Source organism: Cupressus sempervirens, chromosome 7, assembly GCF_028749045.1.
Source record: "Cupressus sempervirens isolate cs-2001-9-10 chromosome 7, ASM2874904v1, whole genome shotgun sequence".
In the NCBI taxonomy this organism is placed as follows: Eukaryota; Viridiplantae; Streptophyta; class Pinopsida; order Cupressales; family Cupressaceae; genus Cupressus; species Cupressus sempervirens.
In genome coordinates, this window is record NC_143124.1 from 399,899,748 (window position 1) to 399,909,759 (window position 10,012).

The 10,012-nt window shown below is 36.2% G+C and overlaps 1 pseudogene; it reads left to right on the forward strand.

Annotated features, from left to right (window-relative positions):
* The first annotated feature begins 6,794 nt into the window (after positions 1-6,794).
* On the forward strand, positions 6,795-9,527 carry LOC149547201 (dynamin-related protein 4C-like; annotated as a pseudogene).
* The last annotated feature ends 485 nt before the right edge of the window (positions 9,528-10,012 follow it).

The following is a 10,012-nucleotide window of genomic DNA, read 5'->3' on the forward strand; positions in this document are numbered from 1 at the left end:
ATCAAAAAATAATATATCACATAGAAAGGAACACAAGACACCAAGATTTAACGTGGTTCACCCAATCCTTGGGCTATGTCCACCAAACAACAAGTTCGATGTTATTATGATCCAATAATTACAACCTAATTACAATCCATAATCCCTTACAACTCAATACCGCTGCAATAAATTTTTTTCGCATCACAACTATGAAACAATCCCTAACCCTAAGCTCTTTTATACAAGTATTTTTACCACTTTAGGATTATAATTAATAATTACATGTTGACCCAAAATCTTGATAAAATAGGGTGCAATTTTTTTTCAAGGCGATTCCCCGAGCCTCAAAGAATTTATGAAGTATATACAATACTTTTCTAATTAGTCACCACAATCTAACAAAGAGGAGAAGTCCTAGTTAATAAAAGGGTCCTGCTAAGTGGTGAGAATGAACTTGATCAAAGGAGTATCTTATTTCACACAAGGTGTAGATGTGAAGATAACTATTATGATGTGATCATTGATGGTGGAAGTACTGAAAATCTAGTATCAGAAATGATGGTCACAAATTTAAAACTGAAGAGATAGAAACACCTGTGTCCATATCGTATTTCTTGGGTGCAAGATGACCACAAGGTCATGGTCAATGAATAGTGCTCACTGAAGTTTAAGATTGGAAGCTACCAGGATGATTTACTATGTGATATCATACCTATGGACATATATCATATGTTATTGGATAGGCTGTGATAGTTTGACAAGCATGCTGTACATGATGGATGGGAAAATACCTACACTCTGACCAAGGATGGAGTTAAAAATAAGTTGAAGCCATTGAAGGAGAAAGAGGAAAAGGTATGTAGTGTTGCCATAATATATTTTGTTGATGGAAAATAGTTTCTCAAAGGTATGAAGCATGAGCATATGTGTTTTGCTATAATTCCAAAAGATAGTAAAGAAGAAGTAGAGGAGGACCCTCTAGAAGTTACAGATATGTTGGGAGAGTTTTATGATATTGTATTAGATAATGTACTTGATGGATTGCCCCCAATGAGGAAGATTAGTCACTAGATGGATTTGGTTCTAGGAGCTAGTTTTCCAAACAAGGTAGCACACAAAATGACACCAGCAGAATGTGAAGAGTTGAACAAACAAGTTCATGAGTTGTTACAGAAGGGGTTGATTCAAGAGAGTCTAAGTCCATGTGTTGTACCAACCGTACTAGCACCATAGAAGAATAGAGAATGAAGGATGTGCACATATTATTATGCTATCAAAAAGATCACAATCAAATATAGATTTCCATTGTTAAGGATGGATGATATTATGGACTGTTTGAGTGGAGCTGAGTATTTCACAAAGATAGATTTGAAGAGTGGAAGACTACTTTCAAGACAAAAGAAAGACTGTACAAGCAGTTAGTCATGTCTTTTGGGCTAACCAATGCATTAAACACTTTCATGCGGCTCATGAATGAGGTACTAGAGGAGTTTCTAGGTAAGTTTGTCATTATTTAACTAGATGATATTTTGACCTTTAGTAAGACATTGGAGGAGCATTTGATCCATATTCACAAGGTGTTTGATAAGTTGAGGGAAGAAAAGTTGCTGATCAACTTGAAGAAGTGCAATTTTCTAAAGAAGTTGGTGTACCTAGGATTTGTAGTCTCAACAAAAGGTCTAAAAATGGACCTAGAGAAAGTGAAGGCTATCCTTGAATGACTTTCTTTAAGGAGTACAATAGAGGTAAGATCTTTTCATGAACTGGCTAATTTTTATAGAAAGTTCATAAGAGGTTTTAGCAGTATTTGTGGACCCTTGACTGAGATAATGAGAGGGGATTAGAAATGATTTAAGTGGACTGTAGAAGTAAATAAGAGTTTTAATCTATTAAAATAGAAAGTTACTGAGCAACCTATTTTAGTACTTCTAGATTTTAACAAGGTGTTTCAAGTAGACTGTGACGCTAGTGGTATTGCAATAGGAACTATTATGAGCCAAGAAGGTAGACCTGTTGCTTATTTTAGTGAGAAGTTGAATGATGCAAAAAGAAAATATTCTATTTATGATCTGAAATTTTATGCAATAGTTCAAGCATTGAAGAAGTGGAGACACTATTTTCTTCCTAAGGAGTTTGTTTTGTATATTGATTATCAAGCTTTGCAATATTTAAATAGTCAAGGAAAATTAAACCAAAGTTATTTGAAGTGGGTTGAGATTTTGCAGAGTTATACATTTGTTTTGAAAAACAGGAGTGGGAAGTCTAACAAAGTTGCAAATGCTCTTAGTAGAAGATAACTTGTGCTGATAGAAATGGAGATAGAGGTGATTGGGTTCAAGGAACTCAATACTTTGTATCCAGATGATCTTGATTTTGGTGATGTGTGGAAGGCTTGTACAAAACCTATTACACTTGATAGGACAAAGTGGTTGGATTTCATGATTCAGGATAGTATATTGTTCAAAGGAAGCCAACTGTGCATTCCTAGAAGTTCAATGAGAGAGAATCTCATCAAGGAGAAGCATAATGCAAGATTGAATAAACATTTTGGTAGAGGTAAAACCATAGCTTTGGTTGCTAAGAATTATCATTGACCATAGCTGCAACAAGATGTGAAGAAGTTTGTATAGAGTTGCAGAGTATGTCAGATGGTGAAGCAAAATACATGATTGTATCAGCCATTACTTATACCAAAGAAGCCATTAGAGGATGTCAGCATGAATTTTGTTCTTGGATTACCGAGGATGCAACATGGGCATGATTCCATTTTTGTGGTGGTTGACAGGTTTTCAAAGATGACACATTTTATTCCTTGTAAGAAGACTAGTGATGTTGTTCATGTGGCAGAGTTGTTTTTCAGAGAAGTGGTAAGACTACATGGTCTTCCAAAGAGTATAGTTTCAGATTAAGATACCAATTTTTTTGGGTATTTATGGTGTACATTATGGAAGAAATTGAAGATGGGGTTGAAGTTTAGTTTATCACATCATCCACAGACTAATGGATAGACATAAGTTGTGAATAGGAGTTTGGAAAATTTATTGAGATGTTTTGTTGGAGACAAGCCAAAAGGATGGAATATGATTCTACTATAGGTAGAATTGTCATATAATAATTTTGTCAATAGGAGTACTTGTGAATCACCATTCTAGACTGTATATTGGAGTAGTCCTAGAAATGCTTCTGAATTGCGACAGTTGGATAAAGGAGAGATAAGTAGTGTTGAAGCAAAATAATTTGTTGAACATTTGAAGAACATCCATAAGGAGGTGAGGAAGCATATTATAAAGATAAATACACAATATAAGGCTAAGGAAGATGTGAAAAGGTGGTATAAGAAATTTTGGATTGGAGATGAAGTCATGGTTCATTAAAGAAAGGTGCATTTTCTAGTAGGTACATATAATAAGCTAAAGATGAAGAAGTTTGGACCATGCAAGATAGTGAATAGGTATGATTTTGGAAGTGCTTATGAAGTAGAGTTGCTTGCTGAATTGAATATTTCACTAGTATTTAATATTTTAGATTTGACAGAGTATTATGAAGGAGGTGATGGAGATGAAGTTGTAGAAGTGCAGTGGAGTATTCTAGCAGCTAGTTCAACTACAAAGGAGATTGAGGAGATACTGGATAGTCATGTTGGAAAAAGTACAAAGAACAAAACTTATGAGGAATACCTGGTCAAATGGAAAGGGAGGCTAGTAGAGGATTTATCATGGATAGCAAGGGAGAAGGTTAACCATCTTGGTTTTCCTCTGAACACTTGATATGTAACAAAGTCATTTTTCAAATTACCTTGGGTGTCTGATGCATGAGCATCCTGGGTGTAAGAGAAAACTTGCATCACCCAAAAATATTTTCTTTTTAGTCTTTTCTATTTTTATAAGGACTAGTAGACAGGGTGGTTACTATTTATGGGAGCTTGCTATTTTTAGGAAGTTTGTCATACAAGCTCATAATGTTCTCATTTTCTGCATGAAAGTTCATTTCAGAATTATAAGCCTACCATAAAAATGTCATTGCTCCAGCTTAAGCATCAGAGAAGTTACTGTGGATTTTTGGTGGAAAAATTTGCATAAAAATATTTAGGCTCACTGTTGGAGGCTTTAGAGTGCTTGAATGAGGTCCGAAAACCTGACAAAAAGCTACTTGCATCATTTCAAGCCTATAGATCAGGAACTGGCATTTTCGAAATGTGGTTATAATAGCCAATTGGAGCAATAGTTAGAGAGTTATAGCCTTCTAAAGTTGGTCTAACTGAAATATTTAACATAATTGTCAAAGATGTATTTGGCCTACTCTATATGTATTGTTAGGGTCTGTTGGCCCTAGGTATTAAGTTTGAGCATCTAGAACCTTCTTGGGCCTCATAAAATTGCCTATTTAAGAAAGGCCTGAATATTTTCTAGGGCAACTCTAGGTGGTAGTTCGTAGCTTAGTCTTGCCGATTACTATAATGAAGGCGCCCATGTGGGTTAGCATATTGTACTTGTGAATACTATAATTTTGCCTTTGCAGTGCAAATAAGAAGTCCACATTTTGTTCTTGCATTTACTGTTATTTCTTTATTTATGTTATGGTTTATGGTATTAAGGGGAGTACCCTTCATCAGTGGTTTAACATATCATGTTATCTATGTGGTGGGATAACACATTGTGTGTTATCCCTATTTTTCCATTTCATAATTCCCTTCAAACACATGCAAACTGGAAAAACCAATTAAGTTTTATCACATGACTCTTGTCAATTTGATTTTCTAGCATGCTGGCCAATGCTATTACCATGTTTTCTCAATCTTAAGTTGTGCATCTTCATGGTAATCAATAGTTATGGTTTATTTTGCAATTAATTATTCTCCTCAAGGTGAGGTGCAAAATGGCGAAGTCAGTGCATCAATGCTCAGAGTGGGATAACACATCTCATTATCCCTTTTTGAAAAATAAACATTACAAGGCAAAATTTATCTTTCTACAAAACATTGATGGGGTTTTTGATGTTAGAAGTGGTGGGCCCATTGGCTACAAGCTTTCTTCTAATTGTTGGTGGGATAACACATGATGTTATCCTTATTTTTTCCATTTCACTATTCCCTTTATACATTGTATGAAATGGAAAAGCCAACCAGGTTCAACCATGTGACTTCAATCAACCTAACTTTCAAGCATGTGGGTGAGTGAGCTATTACTATATTTTTCAATCTTAAGTCCTACATCTTCATGCTAATCAATGATTCCAATTTATTTTTCCATTTCACATTTTTATTCAAGGTGGTATGTGAAATGATGAAGTCAATGGGTCAATACCTAGGGTGCAATAACACGTTGTGTTATGCCATGTTTCATTGGTTCATACAATCATTTAAAAACTTTTTGCAAAATAATGATTGATTTTTTGTTGGTAGCGGTAGTAGGCATGCTTGCCACATGTTTTGTTCTAGTTGGTCTCATTATGAAATTGTGGTTTGTAAAGTGTTGTCATTTTGGAAACATGGTCATTTTTGGCTTTCTGTGGAACAATGACAAGGGAAGAAAGTTAAGTTCTTCATTGCCATTTTGGGGGCGGTAGGTTAACCTAAGATGTTTATCATCCCAATATTTTTTTTCCACTAGCTTAATTTGACTTCTAGCAGCCATGACATGATGCTAGTACCTAATTTTTAGTGTCTAACTACAATTTTTTGCCATTTGAGTTTAACATTGGTGTAGTTTATGCTTATTTATTACTTGTAGGGATATTTTATCCATTTTGGCTATTAATGTGCTTCAATTTTGACCTTCTTATCACTTCTTGGATGAATGAAAGCACAAAGATCAGATTTTGTTTAGATTGTATGAACCACATGATACGATTATTTTGAATGAAACTTTTAATAAATAATGTAAGCCACATAGCAATTGTAACAATGTGAATAAATCACATGGTTAAAAATTGAATGAGGCAAGGACAATGGTAATGGAAAAGTGCACAAAATAAACAAGAGTGGATATGCATATTGACAATTAAGTACTGAAATTGGTTATTGTATTCTAGATGGCATTCAAATGGTGTATGTTAAGGTTCTATAATGTTTAAATGAGATGTTTTGTGTTTAGTTTCATATGAATGACATGTATATTTACAAATTTTAGTGTATATTTTAAAATTTTCCTACATATATAACTGTCCCGCCGTCTCCCACGGTCCCCATTCCCGAAACTCAGGAACATAGTTAAAATGAGAATGTCCTAAAATGGCAGTTGAATTGCTGTTTCGTTTTGTACTTTTTTCTGACCTTAGTTGGCTTATTTTGAACTGCCAAATTTGAACTTCATGAAATTTCTCTGCAAAGTCAAAGTTTCTGGTTTAATTGTTTTAAGAACGAATATAATCAGAATGCATTCTCAGGAAGAAACAAGTTTTTCAATATTTTTTATGTTTGTTTAGTTGCCCAATAATATAGCAACCAATTGCTGTTGTTGGTTAATATTATAAAAAATTGAAGTTTTACCAAACCTAATCTAACAAATCTAACAAGGAGGTTCAGAATTTCTAGTCTCATCCCTTTTAGATATAAGAGTCTACTTTTAATTTGAAATGAAAACTAGCGATAACAAGTGACCAATGAAAGGTGTCCAGCTTGCAAACCTTGAAACGCAGGAAAAATGATCCTCACTGTGCATATACTCTTATTTAAACATTTCAGTGTTTCTTAGCACCAAATATTGTATTGTGTTTGTTGTTTGTATTTCAATACACCATAATGGAAATAATTGTAGTAGAGTTTAAATCAAATGTTTTCCTATAAATTGTCTATTTTTTATGCACGCAGAATGACTAACCCATCGGTTGAAGAGCGAGTCATGAAGGCTCTTGTGCTTGACAATCCAAGTAGTAAGCAAGGGGAAACGCGAACTCTTACTGAGAGTTACAATGAACATATTGGTTCACTACTAGACGCAGTCGACACTCTGCGTGATCTGGGAGTAATGAAAGAAGGTATTAATCTTTCGAGTATTGTTGTCGTTGGAGATCAATCATCGGGGAAGTCAAGTGTTCTGGAATCTCTCGCAGGCATTAGTCTGCCAAAAGGTCAGGGAATTTGTACGCGAGTGCCCCTCATTATGAGATTGCATAACTGCGAACCAAGGGAATCACTAATAGTCGTTGAATACAGCGGAAAGAAACAGATCATTTTTGAATCAGGCATTACGGAAACACTCAATTCCGTTACAGAGGAGATTGCTGGAAAGGGAAAGAGTATCAAAGACACCCCAATAACGCTCAATGTATGGAAGCCCAATGCTCCAGATCTCACCACGGTTGATCTTCCAGGAATCACAAGGGTGCCTGTGCATGGACAGCCCCAGGACATCTACGAGCAAGTATCAAGCATCATAAAGCGATACATAGCTCTCAAGGAGAGCATAATATTGAATGTATTATCTGCTGCTGTGGATTTTTCCACGTGTGAGTCGATAAGAATGTCCCAACAAGTAGATGAAAAGGGGGAGAGAACATTGGCTGTGGTAACCAAGGTAGACAAAGCCCCCAAGGGTGTGTTGGGTGATGCGACGCACTCTTTCTCGATGCGCATATCAGGTGCTTACGCGGGTCGGGAAGGCACCGGGGAGATTTGAACCCATGACCAGGCCAAAACCAAGCTCTGATACCAATTGTAGGGCCCATTTGCCATTGCACCAAAAGTCATGACTATTAGTGAACATGAAACACCACATAATTAACCACCTATGGGCAGGGGAGCGCGTCGCATCACCCAACAATCTCCCCCTCGACGCGCATACCAGGTGCTTACGCGGGTCGGGAAGGCACCGAGGAGATTTGAACCCATGACCAAGCCAAAATCAGACTCTGATACCAATTGTAGGGCCCATTTACCGTTGCACCAAAAGCCATGACTGTTAGTGAACATGGAACACCACATAATTAACCACTTGTGGGCAGGGGAGCGCATTGCATCACCCAACAATCTCCCCTTCGACGCGCATACCAGGCACTTACGCGGGTCGGGAAGGCACCGGGGAGATTTGAACCCATGACCAGGCCAAAACTTGGCTCTAATACCAATTGTGGGGCCCATTTGCCGTTGCACCAAAAGCCATGACTGTTAGTGAACATGGAACACCACATAATTAACCACCTGTGGGCAGGGGAGCGCATCGCATCACCCAACAGGGTGTGCTTGAGAAAGTCACGGATAATGCAGTAAATATGCGTCTTGGGTATGTCTGTGTGAGAAACAGGGTAGGGAATGAAACTATTTCTGTATCCAGGAAAAAAGAACGTGAACTCTTCACGACAGATCCCGACCTTTCTAAAATTGACAAGAATATGGTTGGAATCCCTGTATTGGCCGAAAAGCTTATGCGCATTCAAGAAATGAGTATCAGAAAAAGCTTGCCGGATATAATCAGAGAAATTGACGCTGCACTCTCGAATAGGCAATCAGAACTGAATTCTTTGCCCCCCAATGTTTCATCAAACTTTGCAGAAGCCATGACAGAGTTCACGAGAGTCGTGGATTCCATCAAAGGTATGTTGCAGAAGCTTATTGTACAGGGAGATATTGAGCTGTTTCCTGATGAGCTTGACATGCATTGCATGGCCTACCTCCGTAGAATGTTTGAGAGCTATTCGCGAGATCTATCAATTGCAATTACAGAAAACTCAGATAGATTTCTGGTTGAAGAAGTAAAATTAATAGATGAAGCTCAGGGGGTTAGTCTTTCAAACTTCCTGCCCCATTCCGTTCTAGCCATTCTTCTGGAAAGACGGATCACATCTGTTGCAAAGAAGAGCACCGATTTAGCCATAAAAGCCTGCCAGTGTATAGACAAGATTGTTTGTCGTGTCATTGATATGCAAACACAATACTATCCAAAGCTTCATTCAGCCGCACGCAGAGCTTTCCAAATTCTCATTGATAGGAAAAGGGAGGATGCATACGCTTTGTGCGGGATTACCTCGATATGCAAAAGACAATTATCTTTACCTTAAATCCAGCTTATTTGGAGTCCCAACGAAACTGGGATGGACGAAAGAAACTGTTTATGGAGGCAATAAAGAAGAGTCTAATTACTGTTAAACTTGATGGGATTGAAGATGTCAATCTGAAAAGTGTGCCAAAAGGTAGTAATCAGCTGGATGCGGCATTCGACATGAAGATAAGCGCCATGGAATATCGGAATCTGGTAAAGATTAGGCTGGCTGATGAGATTCCTCTTCATCTTCTCTTTGCTTTTCATAAAATGGTTGAAGATGATATTGTGAACCTGCTTGTTAAGGACGTTGTAGGAAGTGGTGAGTCAGAAAAGATAAGGGATATTCTTGAAGAAAGACCGAAAATAGCCACGAAGAGAAGAGACCTTCTCAAGAGGATTACTTTGTTGAGAGAATCGAAATCTGTATTTTCCAAAGTCGTTGATAATGGTAAGCTTGGAGAAGCATAGAATAGCTTCTGCTTCACATTTCTGAAAATATCGTGTTTTTGTAATCAGGCAAATAGTGTTTTTGGGTTATTGTATTGAATAAAAATTACAGTTGTTAGATCTCTATATGTACGACTCTAATGTTGAAGAGATGTCTTAGCTTCCGTTTGGTTGCTGGCATAGAAATAGAAAATTAGAATAGAAAAATGGAATGGGAATGGAAATGAGGAATGGGAATAGAAATAGGCAATTCCAATCATGTTTGGTGCACTTGGAATTCGACTTGGAATATATTAATCTGTTGTTTGGTTGTACAAAAATAGAATAGGAATAAGGTTAAGTTTTGTATTTTTAAAAATATTTTTCTTAATTTTTTTTATAGTTAATTCATTTTCATTTTCATTTTTTTAAACAAATAGATATAATTTTAAAAAATGTTATTAAAAAAATTTAAAAAAAAAAAATTCAAAAAGTAAAAGTAAAAAAAAAAAAATTACAAAAAAAAAAAATCGAAAAAAAAAAATTTAAAAAAAAAAAAGTAAAAAAAAAAAGATTATTTAAAAAAAAAAAATTTAAATTAAAAAAAAAAAAAAAAAAAAAAAAAA